Genomic DNA, 23,602 nt, shown 5'->3' on the forward strand with positions numbered 1-23,602 from the left:
TTCAAGGGCTCCACAACTCATTCTCAGTATTTATATTTTCATTTGTTTTTGTTTCTAATCGCAGTTTTTCCTCTTTTGCACATTGATTGTTGTCAGTCTTTGTGTGTAGTTTTTAACTGAATGCATTGTATTTCTTTGATCTGGCTGAACAAAAATGAATCTCAGGCTGGTATGTGGTTGACATACATGTACTTTGATAATAAACTTACTTTGAACTTTGAAACCAGAACACTGAGAGAAACTCACTTGGTCACAGTGACTGTAAGACACAGGAGCAGAATTAAGACATCCAACCCATCAAGTCTACTTCACCATTCATCCTGGTTGATTTATTTTCTCTCTCAACCCCGTTCTCCCATAATATAGGGAAAAGTTGAATAGGATACGATTTTGTTCTGTGGAATGTAGGAGAATGAGGGGAGACTTGACAGAGGTGCACAGAATTATTAGATTAGATTATGGGAACACTCAGTCCTCTTTTATTGTCATTTAGAAATGCACACATGCATTAAGAAATGATACAATGTTCCTCCAGAGTGATATGTTCCTCCAGAGCAATATTCCTCCTGACGGAATATTCCCCAGGCTGCTCCACGAGGCGAGAGAAGAGATTGCTGAGCCTCTGGCTAGGATCTTTATGTCCTCGTTGTCCACGGGAATGGTACCGGAGGATTGGAGGGAGGCGAATGTTGTCCCCTTGTTCAAAAAAGGTAGTAGAGATAGTCTGGGTAATTATAGACCAGTGAGCCCTACGTCTGTGCTGGGAAAGCTGTTGGAAAAGATTCTTAGAGATAGGATCTATGGGCATTTAGAGAATCATGGTCTGATCAGGGACAGTCAGCCTGGCTTTGTGAAGGGCAGATCGTGTCTAACAAGCCTGATAGAGTTCTTTGAGGAGGTGACCAGGCATATAGATGAGGGTAGTGCAGTGGATGTGATCTATATGGATTTTAGTAAGGCATTTGACAAGGCTCCACACGGTAGGCTTATTCAGAAAGTTAGAAAGCATAGGATCCAGGGAAGTTTGACCAGGTGGATTCAGAATTGGCTTGCCTGCAGAAGGCAGAGGGTGGTGGTGGAGGGAGTACATTCAGATTGGAGAAATGTGACTAGTGGTGTCCCACAACGATCTGTTCTGGGACCTCTACTTTTCGTGATTTTTATTAAAGTCCTGGATGTGGGAGTAGAAGAGTGGATTCGCAAGTGTGCAGACGACACAAAGGTTGGTGGTGTTGTAGGTAGTGTACAGGATTGTCAAAGATTGCAGAGAGACATTGATAGGATGCAGAGGTGGGCTGAGAAGTGGCAGATGGAGTTCAACCTGGAGAAGTGTGAGGTGGTACACTTTGGAAGGACAAACTCCAAGGCAGAGTACAAAGTAAATGGCAGGATACTTGGTAGTGTGGAGGAGCAGAGGGATCTCGGGGTACATGTCCACAGATCCCTGAAAGTTGCCTCATAGGTGGATAGGGTAGTTAAGAAAGCTTATGGGGTGTTAGCTTTCATAAGTCGAGGGATAGAGTTTAAGAGTCGCGATATAATGATGCAGCTCTATAAAACTCTGATTAGGCCACACTTGGAGTACTGTGTCCAGTTCTGGTCACCTCACTATAGGAAGGATGCGGAAGCATTGGAAAGGGTACAGAGGAGATTTACCAGGATGCTGCCTGGTTTAGAAAGTATGCATTATGATCAGAGATTAAGGGAGCTAGGGCTTTACTCTTTGGAGAGAAGGAGGATGAGAGGAGACATGATAGAGGTGTATAAGATAATAAGAGGAATAGGTAGAGTGGATAGCCAGCACCTCTTCCCCAGGGCACCACTGCTCAGTACAAGAGGATATGGCTTTAAGGTAAGGGGTGGGAAGTTCAAGGGGGATATTAGAGGAAGGTTTTTTCTCAGAGAGTGGTTGATGCGTGGAATGCACTGCCTGAGTCAGTGGTGGAGGCAGATACACTAGTGAAGTTTAAGAGACTGTTAGACAGGTATATGGAGGAATTTAAGGTGGGGGGTTATATGGGAGGCAGGGTTTGAGGGTCGGCACAACATTGAGGGTCGAAGGGCCTGTACTGTGCTGTACTATTCTATGTTCTATGTATATCACAGAAAACAGGACAAACCAAAGACTAACACTGACAGAACCACATAACTATAATACAGTTACAGCAGTGCAAAACAATACCGTAATTTGACAAAGAACAGACCATGGGCATGGGCACAGATCGACTCCCGAATCCCCGATAGCAGGCGGCAAAAGGGAGAAACTCCCTGCCATAAACCTCCAGGCACCGTCAACTTGCCGTTGCCTTGGAAGCAGCTGACCATAGCCGACACTGAGTCCGTCCGTCCGAAAACTTTGAGCCTCCGACCAGCCCCTCCAATACAGCCTCCCGAGTGCCATCCTCTGCCGAGCGCCTTCGACTTAGCTCCGGCTGCCGAAACAAGCAAAGCCAAGGATTCGGGGCCTTCTGCTCCGGAGATTCCGGTTACCACACAGTAGCAGCGGCAGCGAAGCGGGCATTTCAGAGGTTTCTCCAGATGTTCCTCCGTACTCTCACGCCCGTCTCCATCAAATCAGAATTGTGCACGGTCCCCTACTTGACAGATTACAGATATCATTCACCGGAGTGGCCGCGTGCACTGCGTCACACCGCCATCTTCTCCTCCTCCCTTGTATGAGGTACATACAAGCATGTCTTTTCCATTAAAGTTAGATGAGACTAGAACTAGAGGTCATAGGTCAAGGGTGAAAGGGGAAATATTTAACAAGAATCTGAGGGTGAATTTCTTCACTCAGAGAGTGGTGAGAGTGTGGAATGAGCTGCCAGCAGACGTGGCGGATGTGGGTGTGATTGTAACATTTAAGAGAAGTTTGATAGGTACATGGATGAGAAAGATATAGAGAACTACAGCCTAGGTGCTGTTTGATGAGACTAGGCAGAGTAACAGTTCAGCACCGACTAGATGGGCTGAAGGGCCTGTTTTCGTGCTGTATTGCTCTGACTCTAACCCTTGATGCCCATACCAATGAAGAACCTATCAACCTCGGTTTTAAATATACCCATTGACAGTCTCCACAGCCATCTGTGGCAATGACTTCCACATAGTCACCACCCCCTGGCCAAAGAAACTCCTCCTCAACTCTGTTCTAAAGGGACGTCCCTTGCATTCTGAGGCTGTGCCCTCTGGTCATAGACTCTACCACTATAGGAAACATCCTCCCCACGTCCACTCTATCTTGTCCGGTCAATATTCGGTAGGTATGCAAGAGTGCAGAGGATGTTGAAACTCCATAGAGACTGCACTGGAGGCCGGGATTGAACTTGAGTCGCTGGAGTTGCTAGACATGGCCGTGCTATTACGCTGCCCCTATAATACACCACAAACAAAGGAGGCGTAAGGCGCTCCTTCCCTCCGCTAGCTGCAGGTCACTCTTGGGCAAGGTGTAGCACCTGCTTAGCCCCCCCATCAGGGTAACGTCAAGGATGGTCGTACGAGCAGCTGAGGCACATCACAAGTCCTGGTTACGTGACCACCGACACCAGGCAGACAATCTCTGAAGAGTATTGATAATGGCTGAGGTCACCCATCTTGTAAAGACACCCTCCAGAAGGCGGCAATGGCAAACCACTTCTGTAGAAAAATTTGCCAAGAATACCTCATACAACACAGCACGTAATGATGATGATAATACATGGTATCAGTGACGCACAGAGGCACCAATTCATTCTCTTTCTACAATGCCAAAAGAGCTAATAAATACAAATCCAGGCTGCAAAAGCTTGAAGATTAAAAGATTAGCTTTATTTGTCACATATACATTGAAAATCCAGCAAAATACTTTGTTTGTATCATCCACCAACACAGTCCGAGGATGTGCTGGGGGCAAACTGCCAGTGTCACCACACTTCCTGCACCAACACAGCACGCCCACAACTTACTGACCCTGACTTGTACAATTTTGGAATACGGGAGGAAACCAGAGCACCCGGAGGAAACACACGCTATCACGGGGCAATCGTACCAACTCCTTACAGCCAGTGGCGGGAACTGAAACCTGACCTGGCTGCTGCAGCTGTAAGCACGGCGCCATCCGCTACACCTCTATGTTGTACCCGAGTCCTTCGAGTTAACATACCTTGCAACATGGGGAGCACATTGTACACCATTCTGAAGATCAAGAGCAGAGTAGGGTTTGGACTCATGTGTTCTTGTACGTGTCACAGAGTCATCGAGCACTACAGCATAGAAACAGGCCCTTCGGCCCATCTAGTCCACGCTGTACTATTTCTTTCTTCTTAATCCCATCGACCTGCACCTAGACCATTGCTCTCCACATCTCTCCCATCAATATACTTGTCCAAACTCCTCTTAAATGTTGAAATTGAACCCGATTCTATTACAAAAAGTTACAAAAAGGTGCAGTGGGTTTTTAAAGGGGAAAATAAGGAACTGGTTTTCATTCCAAAGGGTTTGCAGCTTCGAAACCCACTACTTTTACCAACAAGGTGGGCTAGTACGAGGAGCATCAACACCTGGAAGTTGCTCTCTAAGCCACACACCATTCCAGCCTGGAAATATATTGCTGCTTCTTTGGTGCCACTGGGTCAAAATCCTAGAACTCTTTCCCTAACGGTACTTTGTACACCTACCTCAAGGAGCACAGTGGTTGAAGAAGGCAGGTCACCACCACCTTCTCAAGGGAAACTAGGGATGAGCAATTAAACGCTGGCTCAGGCTGTGATGTCCACATCTCACCCTTCGAGACCCGAAGGTCAAACTCACGATGAGTGAATCCTGGGGTTGAGACCCAGAGGTCAACAAATTCCGGAGGGCAAAGACGGCGGTCAGAGGCCGCAGTCAGCAGGTCTGGAAGTAAGAGGCCCGAAGGTCGAATCCCCTGGGTCAGCTTGTTCGGAGGTCAGAGGCCTGATGTCTGCGAGCTTGGGCCAAGAACTGGAGGTTTGAGGCCCGATATCTGTGAGTCAGAGTACAGGACCAAGTACTGGAGGGCCAGACGCAGCCTGCCCAGGGATTGGAGTGTGAATGGGTGAGTGGGAAGGTTGGAAAGAAGCTTGTTTTGCTATTGCTGTTTTCCTTTGTTGCTACTGCTGATTGTGTTGTTCTGCTGGACATTGTGGACATGGTAGGTTTGAGCCAGAATGTGTGGAGACAAACAATGCATTTCACTGTATATTTCAATGTACCTGTGATAAATACAGCACTTACTGGATACATCACCAGGTGTGCCCAAGGCTTCTGCACAGTACTGTAATTTTATGTATTGTTCTGTACTGCTGCCACGTTAAAAAAAACTAATTTCATGACAATTGTGTGTGATGATAAACCTGATTCTGATATGGGTCTCTATTGTGGACTGAAAGTGGAATCATGGTTGGGAGAAGGGGAAAGGAGAGAGGAGAGCGCGGGAAGCACCAAAGAGACGTTCTGTAATGATCAATAAACCAACTGTTTGGAAGCAAATGGACGCATGCACCATCCGTAAAGTGAGAAACAGTAAAGGAAAAGTTTCCAGGAAAAACTTATTTCACACTCCACAGATGCTGCCCGATTTGCCGAGCCTTCAGCACACTTTTATTTATGATGTTTCTGTGACCTGATCTTGTATCTCAGCTGTGTTCATTAACAGTTGTTTTCTTTGAAGTTGCAACACTGAAAAAAATCAGAACTTCAAGTCCCCAGGTGTAAATATCACCATCGACTTACCCTATTCTAGCCACGGGGGAGCTGTGGTTGAGAAAGCACACCAAGACTTCTTCTCCTGAGAAGGCTAAGGAAATTCAGAAGGTCCCCAAAGACTCACCAGTTTTGCACAGATGCACCAAAAAAAGTATCCTATCCAGTTGCATCACGGTTTGGTAGGTCAACTGTTCGATTCAAGACTGCAAGAAATTAAAGAGCTGTGAACACAGCCCAGTCCATCACCCAAACCAGCCTCGACTCCACCTACACTTCCTGCTGTCTCAAGAACAGAGGCAACATAATCAAAGACCTCCCCATCCCACCCTAGACATTCTCTCTTCTCCCCTCGTCCACCAGCAGAAAGCACAAAAGCTTGAGAGAGCACATCACATCACACCGGACTCGAGGACAGCTTCTATCTCACTGTCATCAGAATCCTGAACAGACCTTGTACACTAAAAGATGAACTCTTGAACTCTGATCTTTCAACCACCCTGTCAATTTTTTTTTAACTGCCTTGATGTTATTACAGTACTGTACAGAAGTCTTAGGTAAATACTGCATATATAACTAGGGAGCCAGGACTTTTGCAGATGCTGTAGTAATTTTATGTATTGCACTGTACTGCTGCAAAAAAAACAAATTTCATGACATACGCGGGTGATGATAATCCTGATTCTGATGTGGGTCTCTTTTGTGGATTGAGATTGGGAAGGGGGCAAGGAGAGGGGAGTCATGGTTGGGAGAAGGGAAGGGAGAGGGGAGGGAGCGGGAAGCACCAGAGAGACATTCTGTAATGATCAATAAACCAATTGTTTGGGATCAAGTGACCTTGTCCGATGTGTCAGGGCTGGGTGTGCCCGTCCCTGGAACTCCTTCTCTGCCACTTGCCCCACACCCCTCCTGCGGCAATCCACCCTCGCCATTCCCAACATCCTTTGCTCCCACCAGATTTACAAACTCACTCTCTGCTCCACGTTGACAAATACGGTACTGTGCAAAAGTCTTAGGTACCCAAGATATATATATGTACCTGAAGACTTTTGCATTGTACTGTGTATCGGACAAGATCTACCTGGATGGCATTGCAAACAAAGGCTGTATCTCAGTTCACTTATTATGTGCCACATCATGTGACAGGGGCAATCACGGTCTTTGACCACGATGGTTCTTGGCAAATTTTTCGACAGAAGTGGTTTGCCATTGCCTTCTTCTGGGCAGTGTCTTTACAAGGCAGGTGGCCCCAGCCATTATCAATACGCTTCAGAGATTGTCTGCCTGGCGCCAGTGGTCGCATAACCCCAGGACTTGTGAAGTGCACCAGCTGCTCATACAACTATCCGCCACCTCCTCCCGTAGCTTCACGTGACCCTGACTGGGGGGGGGGGGGAGGGGGGGGCTAAGCAGGTACTACACCCAAGGGTGACCTGCAGGCTGGCAGTGGGAAGGAGCACCTCCTTTGGTAAGGACGTATCCCCACCCCGCCAGCCAGTACCTCAGCCCATTTGTCAATAATAAGCCAAAGCAAACACTGAACCTCAGTTATCTAAACACTTGGGAATTCTCTACCTGCAAACAGGATCAGGAATAGGCCACTCGGCCCCTCAAGAATGCCCTGTCATTCAATATTATCATGGCAGATCTTTGTTGCCTCATCATCTCTTCAAATTTCCCATTCTTTCAATTATTCATCTCCATCCGTCTTGGATATATCTGAGGATCTGTGCTCCATAGTCCTCAGAGGCAGAGAATTTCAGGGACTAACTAATTTCTGAGAGACAACTGAATCTATAGAGAAAGGAAATTGATTAAGCTTAGGAGACAAACAGAATTAAGTGATGTGGGGAAGAGAATGAGGTAGAGTTACAAAACTTACACCTGCTCCTGTTTCAACATCTCCCCATATCTATGGAAAGGAGTTTTTTTTTGTGTGAAAACACATTTGCCTAACTGTCTCCCTTCTCAATCTGTTAACCTATTTTAAATAAACAGCACTGAGCTGTTGGCGTTTTGAGGACTGTTGGGAAGATTATGAGTCAGTCGAGTTGTGCTGAGACTCTGCTGTGGGCCCTTTGCATTTGTTTCATTGGGTGCAGCCATCTGCTTCAGTCATAGCTGTTCCACCAAGTCTTGGTCTGGCCTTTATGGTAGTCGGAGGGAGGGCTTTGCTTAATATGCAGGCTGTGAATGTGCTAACTGCTGGATGTGTGTGTTTATCACTGGTTTCCTGGTTGCATCTTCTGTTTCAGAGGGCAGTTAGGCTACACTGAGGGGAAATTGGTTAACTTAATTATGCTTTTATGTTGGGCTTAAGAGTTTGGAGTCATCTAGGCCCAACATAAAAGCACAAACCCAAGCAATCTTCCCACAGCGTTTTCAAACAGCAGGTACAGAAGCCTGGTCCCACACCGCCAGGTTCAAGAACAGCTACATCCTTTCAGCCATTTGGCTCTTGAACCAGACCTAATCACCAACTCATTGTAGCAACATTATGACCACTTTGCACCAAAACCTTTTTTCTGGTCCTAATTGTGTTTTCTTGTATAATTTTGTATAGCTTGTGTTTTTATTTTAATTTATTTACTGAGCATGGAACAGGCCCTTCTGGCTCTTCGAGCTGTGCTGCCCAGCAACTCCTATTTTAAGCAACGCACATCAAAGTTGCTGGTGAACGCAGCAGGCCAGGCAGCATCTCTAGGAAGAGGTGCAGTCGACGTTTCGGGCCGAGACCCTTCGTCAGGACTAACTGAAAGAAGAGCTAGTAAGAGATTTGAAAGTGGGAGGGGGAGGGGGAGATCCAAAATGATAGGAGAAGACAGGAGGGGGAGGGATGGAGCCAAGAGCCGGACAGGTGATTGGCAAAAGGGATATGAGAGGATCATGGGACAGGAGGCCCAGGGAGACAGAAAAGGTGGGGGGGGGGGACCCAGAGGATGGGCAAGGGGTATAGTGAGAGGGACAGAGGGAGAAAAAGGAGAGAGACAGAAAGAATGTGTGTATATAAATAAATAACAGATGGGGTACGAGGGGGAGGTGGGGCATTAGCGGAAGTTAGAGAAGTCGATGATCATGCCATCAGGTTGGAGGCTACCCAGATGGAATATAAGGTGTTGTTCCTCCAACCTGAGTGTGGCTTCATCTTTACAGTAGAGGAGGCCATGGATAGACATATCAGAATGGGAATGGGACGTGGAATTAAAATGTGTGGCCACTGGAAGATCCTGCTTTCTCTGACGGACAGAGCATAGGTGTTCAGCGAAACGATTTCCCAGTCTGCGCCGGGTCTCACCAATATATAGAAGGCCACATCGGGAGCACCGGACGCAGTATATTCACGCACCTATTTTAACCCTGGCCTAATCATGACACAATTTACAATGACCAATTAACCTACCAACCGGTATGCCTTTGAACTGTGGGAGGAAACCAAAGCACCCAGAGGAGGTCTATGTGGTCACGGGGAGAATGTACAAACTCTGTATAGACAGTGGCAGGAACTGACCCCAGGTTGCTGGGACTGTAAAGCATTGTGCTAACCACCACACTACTGTGTCGCCATTTCTCGTGAACGTGTGTCCAATCGTATGTGCCAGTGAAGCTGTTGCAATGCGCTCGAAACGCTGGAGGAACTCAGCAGGTCAGGCAACACCTGCAGAGGGAAATGGACAGTCGATGTCTCAGGCTGAGGCATTTCGTCCGGATTGGAAGGGGGGCAGAAGCAGCACACAAGCAGTAATAACAACAACAGAATGTAACAAAAATCAAAATAACAGCAAAATAAGCCCCTTTCGTCCCTGCCCCCCACACACACACGCACCCGCATGCACAGTTCCTCTAATTCCAGGATAGGCCTCAGAGCCTCCAGCGGACTCGCAGAGAACAAGTTTCCGACTCCCCATGGGCTCTACTTCCACCACACCACTCTCAAAGCTCTGTCTACCAACTTATTAACTTTCTCTTGGCATGGTTAGAAGGCAAGTTATTCAATAGAAGACAAAGGGTAGCAAAAAAATGGGTATGTTCTCCAATTGGATGATAGTGAAACAAGATCTCCCACAGGACGAGAGCCGTTCCCTCAGCCACTCAATATATTTTATTAGTAACTTTGAAAACACAATCGCAAGCATCTGATCCAAATTTTCTTATGGCTAGAGGCTGGTAATGTTTATAAACCCCATAAGATTACAGGAACATTGATGGATTAAGTGAGTGGGTGAAAGTGTGGCGGCTGGATTTCAATACAATTAAGTATGAGGTCATCCACTCTGAGCCAAACAAAAGGATCAATAGTTTTGCTGAAATAATAAAAAGTTAGAATCAATATGGGAATCGGTATGGGATATGAGGGTCCAGACCTACAGTTGATCAGAAACATGCAATAATTGTGCAGCAGTTTTGATATAACTATAGAATAAAGTGAACTACTGTGGTTATATTCACTCAGTGGCCGCTTTATTAGGTACCTCTTGTTGTGTTTTCAGAGATGCTCTTCCGCACACTGCATTGCTGTCACCTTCCTGTCAGCTTGAACCAGTCTGGCCATTCTCCTCTGACTTCTCTCATTAACAAGGCATTTTCACCCACAGAACTGCTGCTCACTGGATTTTTTTTTTTTGTTTTTCACACCATTCCCTGTAAACTCTGGAGACTGTTTGTGGAAATCCCAGCAGCAGCAGCAGTTTCTGAGATACTCAGATCACCCTGTCTGGCACCAACAATCATTCCACAGTCATGGTCACTTAGATCACATTTCTTCCCCATTCTGATGTTTGGTCTAAACAACAGCTGAACCTCTTGACCATGTCTACATGGTGTTATGCATTGAGTTGCTGCCACATCAAGATCAAGTTCAGTTTAATGTCATTCAACTATACACACACATATATCGCCAAACAAAACAACATTCCTCTGGACCGAGTTGCACAGCACAGTACATGTAACTCACACACAGCATATAAAGTAATATTCCCAGAAACAGATTAGTAAATAATAAGGTATATTTTTGACACAAAAAGTAAACATTATAGCGTTACTTGTGCTTCATGAGTGATGAGACCTGGAGGCTGGCAGGGAGTTGAGTTGTCTCACAACCTGGGGGAAGAAGCTGTTTCCCATCCTAACAGTTCTTGTCCAAATGCTATGGTACCTCCTGCCTGATGGATGGCAGGGAGTCAAAGAGATTATTGGATGGATGGGAGGGATCACTGACAATGCTAAGGGCCCTGCATACGGAATAAGTGCACGAGGGACCCTAACAATCCTCTCAGCAGTCCTCGCAATCCTTTGCAGGGACTTGTAGTCAGATGCCTTGCAATTCCCGTACCAGACGCAGGACACTCGTCAAGACACTCTCGTTGGCGCTCCTGTAAAAACTGGTTAGAATGGGGTGGGAGGGGTGCGGAAGCAATCAATCACAGATATTTGCATTAATGAGGTGGCGTACCTAATAAAGTGGCCACTAAGCCTGTAGCCGGGAGTGGGCAAGGACAGCAGGAGCCCAGTTTTCAAGATGCAGTAGAGATTTGACAACAGCTTCCTGGTCACTCTACAGATCCTAGCTACCATGGCATTTAAAGCACCCAGATGGAATTTGGACTCAAATTTTCCTGGATTATTAGTCCATTGCTCCAGATTAAGCATTGCAGTTCATGAGGAACTCTAAGCAACGGGGCTCAAGGCAAGATAATGATGATTGGATAACGCTGGCCTTGTTGCCTCCCCGTACCAGTCTGTGTAAACAGATAAGCTGCAGTTGGAGAGAGGATTCAGTCCATCGTGCGAACTGCTCCACCATCTGTCGCCTTCTTCCTCACAGTTTAAGGGAGACCCCGGTCAAATTCAAATCTCCATGGAGTCTCCTGATGACGGGAAATCTCAGGGCAGCTCTGAGTGGCTGTCTGATCCACTGGCAAAATGGCCACTCAAAGGCAATTCCCCACAGAGATCACCACCCCTCCCTCCATCCCCTCCTGCCCAACACCTTCCACATTGAGCCAAAGACTTAACAGAGCAGTAATTAGGACATTAGTATGATATTAATAACTCATTTACACCTCATGTAACAATGTGTAAATTTTTCCAGAGCATTTGGCAATGGCACTAGTTTGCAAATTCCTTGACTTTGCGTCAGTTCAAATGATTTTTCTTCCTCAAGATGCAGAGGGCTGCCAATCGAGCTTCAAATCTCTGAATCAGACATCCAGGCCCAGTGCTCAACCACTTACAGATCGTCAGATCCCCACAGAAGATAAATCCCTCCCTCAGCGTCAGACTTGAACTGAGGTTGATTCAACCCATTATGGAATCCTTTGAACAAAAACCAGGGGAACATAGAACGCCTTCCTGAGTTAACGAACCACCCCCATCAACTGTAAAGCCATCATCTGTCTAACTTGTACTAACGTTGCTACAACACCCAGTGACTTGCTTCTTGCCTGATCATATCCACTAACCGTTGCATGAAAGGCATCAGTGAATCAGACGCATTTTTTGTGTCTACTTTTCCGATTTCAGGAAATGGAAGCATATGCACATTGTGTAAGCAGAAGGGATTACTTTTGGTTCCGCATTTGATTACCGATCGGGATGCAATTCCTGCCGCTGTCTATAAGGAGTTTGCACGTTGTCCCTGTGACCAGTTGACTTCCTCTAGGCATTCTGGTTTCCTCCCACATTCCGAAGACATTTTTCACCAGTCCTGCCGAAGGGTTTTGCACCGAAACGTCATACTCCTCTCCATAGATGCTGCCTGGCCTGCCGAGTTCCTCCAGCATTTTGTGCGTGTTGCTCGGATTTCCAGCGTCTGCAGACCTTCTCATTTATTTATGGAGATACAGCACGGAACGGGCCCCTCCAGCCCTTCGAGCCACACCGCCCAGCAATTCCCGGTTTAACCCTAGCCTGATCGCAGGACAGGTCGCAATGACCAATTACCCTATCAACCAGTACATCTTTGGAATGTGGGAGGAAACCAGAGCATCCTGAGGAAACCCACGCATATCACAGGGAGCACGTACAAACTCCTTACAGACAGCGGTGGGAATTGAACCCAGGTCGCTGGTACTGTACAGCGTTGTGCTAACCACTGCGCTCCCGGGTCACCCTATACAGTAAAAGGTTGTGGAAACATTATTTTGTACCAGAAGTGCACCAACACTTAAGGGCTGTTCTCTGCACAGTCGTTGGACAGTGTTGGTCACTGACTCATGTTTCACCCTACGGTTCTACGTACAGGTGACAAATAATTAAAGCTAATCTCAAATCAGAACAAGGTCCCTCAGGAAGTCTCGAGATTGCAACTCCATTGCCAGTGTTCATGTTCAGGAGATACACAAAGTAGCTCCTGAATAAACGCAAAGGCTGGAAAGCATCTCCAAATGTGACTACACTAACTTATTAATTTTCCACAAATTACTTGGACTAGGAGCAGCTGCAGAGCCATTAATGTTTAATATTGAGACCTCTCTGAATATTAATATAACCCTGTTTGAAAATCATTGGAAATTTTTGGGGGCATCGCATTGGGGACACCGAAGTAGCGTAGCACAAAGTAGTGTGACGCTATTACAGTGCGAGTCATTGGAGTTCAGAGTTCAATTCCGGCATCCTCTGTAAGAAAGCATATGGATTTCCTCCGGGTGCTCTGGTTTCCTCCGACGGTCCAAGGACGTACTGGTTTAGTGGTTTAGTTGGTCATAGTAAGTAAAGGCATCCGGTAGTCTTGCGAGACCATGGATCTGCACCTGGAAAGTCTTCACTCTCCAGGGCGCAGGCCTGGGCAAGGTTGTATGGAAGACCAGCAGTTGCCTATGCTGCAAGGGAAGGTCATTAGGACCCATACAGCTTGGCACCAGTGTCGTCGCAGAGCAATGTGTGATTAAGTGCCTTGCTCAAGGACACAACACGTCGCCTCAGCTGGAGCTCGAACTCACGACCTTCAGGTCGTTAGTCCAATGCCTTAACCACTTGGCCACGTGCCCACACACTGGTCATAGTAAATTGTCCTGTAATTAGGCTAGGGGGCCAAAAGGGCCCGTTAGGCTCTGGCTCTTTAAATAAATAAAGATTAAAAACTGTCACACTACAACAATGTTGAAGATGAATACAAGGGCATCAGCATAAGGACTGGCTGTTAAATTAGCATTATGATAACTCAGAGCATTGCATGTCGGTAACAAGAGAAAATCTGCAGATGCTGGAAATCCAAGCAACACACACAAAATGCTGGAGGAACTCAGCAGGACAGGCAGCACCTATGGAAAAGAGTACAGTCGACACTCTCGGCCCAAACAGTGACTGCACTCTTTGCCACAGATGCTGCCTGGCCTGCTGCGTTCCTCCAGCATTTTGTGTGTGTTGATTACATGTCGGTAGTTGTTTGAGCCGACTACGTTACAAATGAACGTACTTGGAGTAAGAGAGGAGAAATCAGGCCCTCCAGCCCATCAATTACACACCAGCTATCAAGCTACCATTTACACTAACCTATTTCATTTCGCCCTTCCCACACTCCCAACAACCATCAACTCCCCGCCTGTTCTCCCAGACTATACCACTCGTCTATGGACTAGGGGCCTTTTACATTTGCCAGTTGCCAATTACCCTACCAATCCTCATGTCTCTGGTTCCTCTGGAAGACAGAGAGATTACTAGCACCCAGGAGAATCTCATACTGCCTGCAGGAACAAACTGAAAAAAAAAAAATCACACGAAGTTGGTGTTCAAAATAAAAAGGCTATTTATCAGAAATTGGTGCTCAGCAGGAAACCAGTCAAAGCTGACCACGAATTTAGTACAACTTTCACGTTCTCAGTTGAAGAGACTACCAGCAAAACTGCATCTTTGATAACAGAGTGGTGGCGACAGGAAGAGTTAGTTAACAGATGAGGCCCCGATTACAAAATAAAATGATCATCCACAGTAACGCAGACAAAATGCTGGAGGAACGCAGAAAGCACCCGTGGGGAGGAATAAAGAGTTGACATTTGGGGCCGAGACTCTTCATCAGTATAGTTGCTGCCTGACCTGCTGAGCTCCTCCAGCATTTTGTGTGTGCTACTCAGAATTTCCAGCATCTGAAGAATCTCTTTTGTCTAACAGCAAGTCTAACTTTCTCTTACAACAATGGGTGCTCACTATAACATAATTAATGAAACTCCTGAACCTTGGAAGTCATCCCTGCTGCATTCCGTGTCTCTACTTCTAGGCTCTGTCTGTGGCTCCCTGCTACCACAATAGCATGATCCACATCCCTATTTACTCATTACTAGCCCCCACTGTTCTTTCCCCTACAATGCTCACCTACAGAACATGCCAACTTCAACAGGCAAGATCATCTCCAATTGTGAGAATTAACTGGAGCTGTACGATGGAACCCTACCAGCTGTATACTGTGCCATTTCCAGTTAATTGCTCTAATTCTAATTGCTTTTGGTTTGCTGGCCTTTATTAATCAGAGCATTGAGTATAAGAGTTGGGATGTAATGTTGAATTTGTATAAGGCATTGGTAAGGCCAAATCTGGAGTATTGCGTACAGTTCTGGTCACCGAATTATAGGAAAGATGTCAATAAAATTGAGAGAGTACAGAGGAGGTTTACTAAAATGTTGCCTGGGTTTCATCTCCTAAGTTACAGAGAAAGGTTGAACAAGTTAGGTCTTTATTCTTTGGAGCGTAGAAGATTGAGGAGGGACTTGATAGAGGTGTTTAAAATTATAAGGGGGATTGATGGAGTTGACATGGTTAGACTTTTTCCATTGAGAGTGGGGAAGATTCAAACAAGAGGACATGGGTCGAGAGTTAGAGGACAAAAGTTTAGGGGTAACATGAGGGGGAACTTCTTTACGCAGAGTGGTAGCTGTGTGGAACGAGCTTCCAGCAGAAGTGGTTGAGGCAGGTTCTATGTTGTCGTTTAAAGTTAAATTGGATAGATATATGGACAGGAAAGGAATGGAGGGTTATGGGTTGAGTGCAGGTCGGTGGGACTAGGATAGGGTAAGAGTTCGGCACGGACTAGAAGGGCCGAGATGGCCTGTTTCCATGCTGTAATTGTTAGATTGTTATAATTCAGTAAAAACCTCGAGTACTGGGCGTGGCACTTAACTCATTATTCTTCCAAGGTGTAAGATGAGGGGTCCACCTTGCACCTAGTCAGGAAAGATTAGATCCACAGGCATGGACTTCGAGAATCTCCACTACTTGAGTGAAAACACAGTCCTGATGAAGGTTCTCAGCCTGAATCATCAAGTGTTTATACAGCTCCACAGCTGTTGCCTGACCAGCTGAGTTCCTTCACCATTTTGTGTGTCACAAAGCAAATATTAGTATCAAAGTATAAATACGTGGCCACATACAACCCTGAGATTCTTTTTCCTGTGGGCATACTCAGAAAGTCTGTAGACTGGTAACTATGACAAGATCTGTGAAAGATCAACCAGAGTGCAGAAGACAAATTGTGCAAATGCAGATATAAATAAACAGCAACAAACAGCAAGGACACAAAAGAACAAGATAAAGGTGTCCTTAAAGTGAGATAATTGGTTATGGGAACACCTCAATTGTCAGGCAAATGAGTGTAGTTATCCCTTTGTTCAAGAGCCTGATGGTTGTGGCAACTTGTAACAACCCAGTATTACAAGTGAAAACTGTCATCCAAAATTCCTCAACCTTCTAGACCAATGGTTGGCTAATAAGCAAAGGTGATGTGAAAAATCCAGAAACAGCAATATATTGCAAAAGCTGTTAAAATTATACACCCACACACATTAACCCAATTCTCTGTTTGAAGTGTATATTTTGTTTCTACTTTAAGTAAAATACTGATGGAGTCAGAAAGAAAGTTCAAAAAATATACCAAAATAAGTAGTGTCATTTAACAAAACGGCTTAGTACTGCAAAAACTTAATAGAAAACTCAATTATTTTTAAGACTTAAGGCTCCCCTCCTTTCCTTTTCTCTGATCTTCATTCTGTCATACATTCTTGAGCTATTAATATATTTTATACAAGTCTAAATGTGTTAATCTCAAAAAGAAAGCATCAAGATCAAAAATGTGTTAAGTTTTGTTCTGAGAAGTCATGCAGAAAATTACTGGGAGTTTCAACTTAAATTACTTAATTCAGATATGGGCAATTTCCTGGAATATCCCTTCACTATTAAGTTCAAAACCTTCCATCTCATAATGTAAAGCACCGCTATTTCCTTTAAAAAAAACTCACTTTTGCACAAATTTCAAGCCACTTGTGCTCCAACAACAGAATAGCAGCATTGGGTCATTTCCACAACAGATACCACAGATACAATCAATCCACTCATGCCTTCTTAAGCTCTTCATCAGCCCCTTAACCAATTTTAAGAACATCAAGAATGCAAGACCAGCTCCGGGTGTACAACATACACTGCAAATTGGCAAAATACATATTTCGCTCTCAGAACCTTGCCTGCATAAAACACTGGATTCCTTTAAATGTGTCACACAGAAAATTAACAGTTCTTTCAACATCTGCAACGCACTAATTTTGAGATGCTCAGGTTCCAACTTAAAGACCAGTGTCAGATGGTGAGTTAATTTCGGGTTGAATTAGGCACAGATTATGAATCTTGAGGTCAACTATTAATTTTGGAATTACTGAAATTTACGGCAGAGTAAAAGAACATTATGCTGTTTGACCCACTGAGTTTCTCCAGCAGTCTGTCTTTTTTTGTTCTAGGTTTCAGCATCTGCAGTGCCTTGTATCTCCAAATCATGTTGCCTATTGTGTGCAGGTCTAGTCCACGAATGATACAGACTAGAGCTTGCTGGCAATTACTGGCCAATCAGAATCATTGATGTTTCACTATAGAAATCCTGCATTTAAGTACACATGCTACCAAGTGCAGATTTTTTTTCCATTCCCTTATGGCATTAACAGAGACCGTTTCAACCCATTGAGTCACTGGAGATTACAAAACATTTACAATCGCCTAGTGCTGTTCCCTGTAGTCTATTCACCCCACAGTCCTATCAGCCCCTCCCCAATTTCTACTAATCCCTACTCAGTTCATTCGTTCATTCTGGGCCGTATCGTATGACTTTGGCGACTATGGTTTTTGACCATGATTGTTCTTGGCAATTTTTTTTTCTACAGAAGTGGTTTGCCATTGCCTTCTTCCAGGCAGTGTCTTTGCAAGATAGGTGACCCCAACCATTATCAATATACTTCAGAGATTGTCTGCCTGGGGTCAGTGGTCACAAAACCAACTGCTCATATGACCGTAAACACGAGGAGTTCTGCAGATGCTGGAAATTCAAGCAACACACATCAAAGTTGCTGGTGAATGCAGCAGGCCAGGCATCATCTCTAGAAAGAGGTAGTGTCGACGTTTCGGGCCCAGACCCTTAATCAGGACTAATTGAAGGAAGAACTAGTAAGAGATTTGAAAGTTGGAGGGGGAGGGGGAGATCCAAAATGATAGGAGAAGACAGGAGGGGGAGGGATGGAGCCAAGAGCCGGACAGGTGATTGGCAAAGGGGATATGAGAGGATCATGGGACAGGAGGCCCAGGGAGAAGGAAAAGGGGGGGGGGGAACCCAGAGGATGGGCAAGGGGTATAGTCAGAGGGACAGAGGGAGAAAAAAGAGAGACAGAAAGAATGTGTGTATATAAATAAATAATGAATGGGCTACGGGGGCAGGAGATGGGGCATTAGCGGAAGTTAGAGAAGTCAATGTTCATGCCATCAGGTTGGAGGCTACCCAGAGGGAATATAAGGTGTTGCTCCTCCAACCTGAGTGTGGCTTCATCTTTACAGTAGAGGAAGCCGTGGATAGACATATCAGAATGGGAATGGGACGTGGAATTAAAATGTGTGACCACTGGGAGATCCTGCTTTCTCTGGCAGACAGAGCGTAGGTGTTCAGCAAAACAATCTCCCAGTCTGCATCGGGTCTCACCAATATATAGAAGATGCTCATATGACCATCAACCACCTGCTCGGATGGCTTCACATGATCCTGATCAGGATGTTAAGCAGGTGCTACACCTTGCCCAAGGGTGACCTGCAAGCTAGTGGAGGGACGGAGCACCTGGCACCTCCTTTGGTAGAGATGTTTCTCCACTGCTCCACCCAAAGGGGTAAATTACAATGTCCGATTAACCCCCTCAACCTGGCATGTTTTTAGGATAGGAAGGGAAGGGCACACAAGGGAAACCAAATCCTTCAGCATCTTCATGCACACATTTTGAGATGAACCAGAGAAAGCCTGCAAACTCCACATGGACAGTATTAGTGCTACTGCTGGGAGATTGCAGCTCTAGTTGTAGTCCGGAAACAGGCCAACAGATTGAGAAGGCTAAACCCCTCACTCTGCTCAACCCTAGATTCCGCAGTAATTTCAGAAATCATTACCCAAGATTACCTTGGAGAATTTCTCCTTGGATTCTGCAGATTTTGAGATCACATTGACCTCAGTGGGTACGATAGAGCAAAAGATTATGATATCAGGGGAAAGAAAGTTACCTTATAATTATTTTGCATTAATACTCTATTAAATAAATAAATAAATGTGGAAAGGAATTAATTTATTCACTTGTGCATTGGCTGAGTTTACTAACAAGAAATCCAGAAATGAAGTACCAGGCCTCCCTTTGGGTTTTAATGGAATTCCATAGCTAATGTGACATTGGATGTCAGCCAGAAAACTGGGCTATGGTACTATGCAGGGTGAGAGAATGAATGAAGATCGGAGATGACTAAAGCTTCCACTGAGCATACCACTTATAATGCCACGCCAACACCATACAACCCACACATTCACAGACAATGCACTCTGTCAAACACAGGGATTAATGCTATTTTTAATAATATTGAGTGATTCATTCAAGAAACTTTAAGCCCTGTCAAGTAATTGGTACTGTATACAGAAGTACTCCAGCTTTGGGGAGACCAAACCATATCAGCCTACACCTCAAGGACTAGTTTACCTGACCACTTTAGTCTCTTCCTGAAGGGGTTTAGCTGTCAGTTATCACCGTTTCGAGTGGTGGCCAACACGGGCCCTCTTGTTTGTCTTGATAGTTTGACTAAGCCAATGTGAACTCAATTGTTTCTCTTCAAGAGAGTGAGCAAAGTCTGCAGATTAGAAGTTTAATCTCCTGAGCAACAAGCTTCTTGAACGTTGTAGCCACTGTGCTACAAAGTTAAGGTCAGCAATAAGCCTTTTGGGCCTGGAAGGTGAATATCCATCACAATTTTCCCTCAATGCTGTTATTGTGCATTTCTCCAAGACCGGTTTGGAACTGCCTTAAAGAGGCTTTAGCAAGGAGGTGGTCTTTTTTTTTGCCTTTGTATTCATTTGCCCTAACCCATTTTTGACTGGGAGCAATGCTCGCTGAATAGAGCATCACATCACTCAAACCTCTTTGGCTTGCGGTTGACCACAGAAATTAACACAGAACTGACTCTTGTATTTTCCAAGTAAGTTTAAAGTTACAAAAGCTTTTCATGGTATCTCAGTACACCGACAATAATAAACCAATTCCAGTGCCATACATTGCCCTTAATCAGTATTTGGTTAAGAACAGATTTTATGGCTACATTTTACAGTGCTTCTGGAACAGATTCATTACTTATGTGGATCTAATTCTTAAAATACCTGGAGATAAAGCAAGCAGCACAGGAAGTGGCCGTTTGACCAGTCCCGTCTATGTTGACCAACTAATCCCACACCATTCTCTCCTCCTTCCCATCAACTAACACAGAAAGCATCCACCTGGATGGATAATGGCTTGGTATGGCAAAAAAAAAATGCAGAGAGTTGCAGACACAGCTCAGTCCATCACAGGAAACCAGAAACTCTTCTAAAGACTCTGTCTATACTCCTTGCTGCTTCAGTAAAGCAACCAGTATAATCAAAGATCCATCCACCAAGGACGTTTCTCTTCTCCAGTTGAGCAGAAGGTACGAAGTGCTGAAAGCACGTACCACCACAGTCAAGGACAGCTTTTACCCCACTGCTAGAAGACTACTGAATGGTTCCCTAATACGACAAAATGGTCACCAGTCCACTCTCCTCTCCTATCAGACTCCTTCTCCTCCAGCCCTTTATCTTTCCAACCCAACTGGCGTCACCTATCACCTTCCAGCTATCCTCCTTCCCCCACCCCCACCTCTTTATTCTGGCAGCTTCCCTCTTCCTCCTCAGCACTGAAGAAGGGTCTTGGCCCAAAACGGTGGCTGGTTATTCATTTCCATAGATGCTGCCTGACCTGCTGAGTTCCTCCTGCATTTTGTGTGAGCTGCTCTTGATCTCACAATCTACCTCACCATGATCTGTGCTGAACTTTCTCTGTAGCTGTAACACGCTTCTCATTTTGTTATTGTTTTACCTTGCACTGTATAACCATTTGATCTGTATGAACAGGATGCAAGCTTTTCACTGTATTTCAGTACCTGTGATAATAATACACCAATTCCATATCCTACCACACATGAACATACCGAGGAGAAATTTACAGTGGTACTGCACACCTTTGGGCTATGGGGGGAACATGGAGCACCTGGAGGAAACAGACAGGGTCACAGGGAGAATGTGCAAACTCCACACAAACAGAACCGGAAATCAGGATTGAGCCCGAGTCACTGGCGCTGTGAGATTGCAATTCTATAAGCACCAATGCAGGAAAGATATTCAATTAATCCACAAGACAACAGCCACCCTATTCACTCAATTCCTCAGTTTCTAACTTAGTCTCATTTTCCAGATCTGGAATTGCTGCCTGCCATTATTCAGAATGCCTTCAAACACCCATATATCACAGAAAGAAGTGATGCACGGGGGTTAACACTTCATATTCTGTTTTGGTAGTCTCCAACCTAATGGGATCAACTTTCATCTCATTAACTTCAGGTAACTACTCCCCTCCTCCCCAATGTTTGCCCCATCCCTCTAGCCCAGCTACCCATCTCCTTCTCTTCCCCCACCCTCACAACCTGTCCATCACCTTCCTCTGGTTCCCCACCTCCTTCCCTTTCTTCCAAACATCTACTGTCCTCTCCTACCAGATTTCTTCGTCCGACCTAGCCTCTTCCACCCATCACCTCCCAGCTTATTTTATTAATCCCCCTTTTCTCCTCCCCCCCACCTGTATTCACTTATCACACGTCGCCTCATGCTACTCCCCCTTCTGCGCTCTTCCTTTCCACTCCTGCTGTTGACGGACTGTTCATTTCCCTCCACAGACAGTGCCTGACCCACTGAGCTCCTCCTGCACTTTGCACGTGTTGCAAAGGGTTAAGGACATGAAACACAAAGATCCCCGGGCTTGTATAACATTGAACTGCATGAAAAGTATATTGCACTTTGCTTAAATGCAGCCGCCGTGTGGGTTATGAACAGATTTGCCAAATAGTTTCCTGCACTTGTTTCCCCCCACCCCCCACAGCTTCTGGTCAACTGGAAACAAATTTATAAATGACGACGTTACCTGATCTCTATCCCACAGAAGGCGGCAGCCATTAGGCACTGAAGCCCACCGTCAAACCCAAGTCACACACGCCACTTTGCAAATACATCACTGCTCCTTTACCACTATGGCTTCCAATCGTGGAACTCCTTGGCCAATGACAGCGAGGGAGCACCATCCTCACACGGTCTACAGCTGTTCCGTAACGTGGCTAACCACCTACTCAAGGACAACCAAGGATGGGCAATGAATTCTGACGCCCCGTGGAAGAATTAATGAATCAGTTATACAGTCTTATTAACCTTTCAACCTAAAAGCATAGTTAAGCAGGATAGATCCACAGACACGTGCAGCAGGCACCAAATCATCATCTATATTGTTTACTCATCCATAGAAAGTGTTCATGCAAAGGAAAACCCTTTGTTGTACAATTGCTCTGTTTTGCACAAGATTAATTTTGACATTGTTGTTTCCAGGTTACATAAATATTAATACCTGAGAAAGGTTAAATAGTTCAGGTTTCACAGAGCTCACTATGCAAAATAAAGAGATCATAAGACATAGGAGCAGAATTAGGCCACTCAGCCCATCGAGTCAGCTCTGCCATTCCATTATTATCCCCCTCAAACCTATATGCCTGCCTTCTTCCCCCATTGATGCCCTTACTCAGCAAGAACCGATCAACCTCTGCTTTAAATATACCCAATAACTTGGCCTCCACAGCTATTTGTGGCAATGGGTTTCACAAATTTACCACCCTCTGGATAAAGAAATTCCTCCTCATTTCTGTTCCAAAGGAACTTCTTTGCATTCTGATGCTCTGCCCTCTGGTCCGAGACCAGGGGTTCCCAACCTTTTTTTTTTTTTAAGTGCCACAGACCCCTGACCATTAGTTGAGAAATCTGCAAACCCCAGATTGGGGATGCTTGTACTCTCTCACTATAGAAACATCCTAACTATCTCCAATCTATCTAGGTCTTCCAATGTTCGATATATTTCAAATAGATACTCCTCATACTTCTAAACTCCAGCGAGTGCAGGCCCAGAGCCATCAAATGCTTCTCATACATTAACCCTTTCTTTCCTGGGATCATTCTCGCGAACCTCCTCTGGACCCTCTCCATACCGGCACATTATTTCTTACATGAGGGACCCAAAAATGCTTATAATACTCCAAATGTGGTCTGACTATTGCCATATGAAGCCTCATCATTGCATCCTTGCTCTCCCATTCTAGTCCTCTCCAGATGAATGCTAGCATTGCATTTTCCACCCTTATTATTGACTTAACCTTTAGGGAATCCTGTACAAGGACTCCCAAATCTACCTAAAAACAGTATCATGCATCATATTATGTGCCTACAGAAATTCAGTTCTTATTTGCCTTGGTTACCTGGGTAATACAGTACTCAATCTTCATACTACATCATGGGTTTAATCCAATTCATGGTGCTTAC

The 23,602-nt window shown here is 45.2% G+C and overlaps 1 protein-coding gene across 1 annotated transcript in view; it reads right to left on the reverse strand.

Annotated features, from left to right (window-relative positions):
- Nucleotides 1-23,602, reverse strand: part of garnl3 (GTPase activating Rap/RanGAP domain like 3) — a 403,971-nt gene that overhangs the window by 371,781 nt on the left and 8,588 nt on the right. The window lies entirely within an intron of this gene.

This window comes from Mobula birostris, chromosome 22 (assembly GCF_030028105.1).
Source record: "Mobula birostris isolate sMobBir1 chromosome 22, sMobBir1.hap1, whole genome shotgun sequence".
NCBI lineage: Eukaryota > Metazoa > Chordata > Chondrichthyes > Myliobatiformes > Myliobatidae > Mobula > Mobula birostris.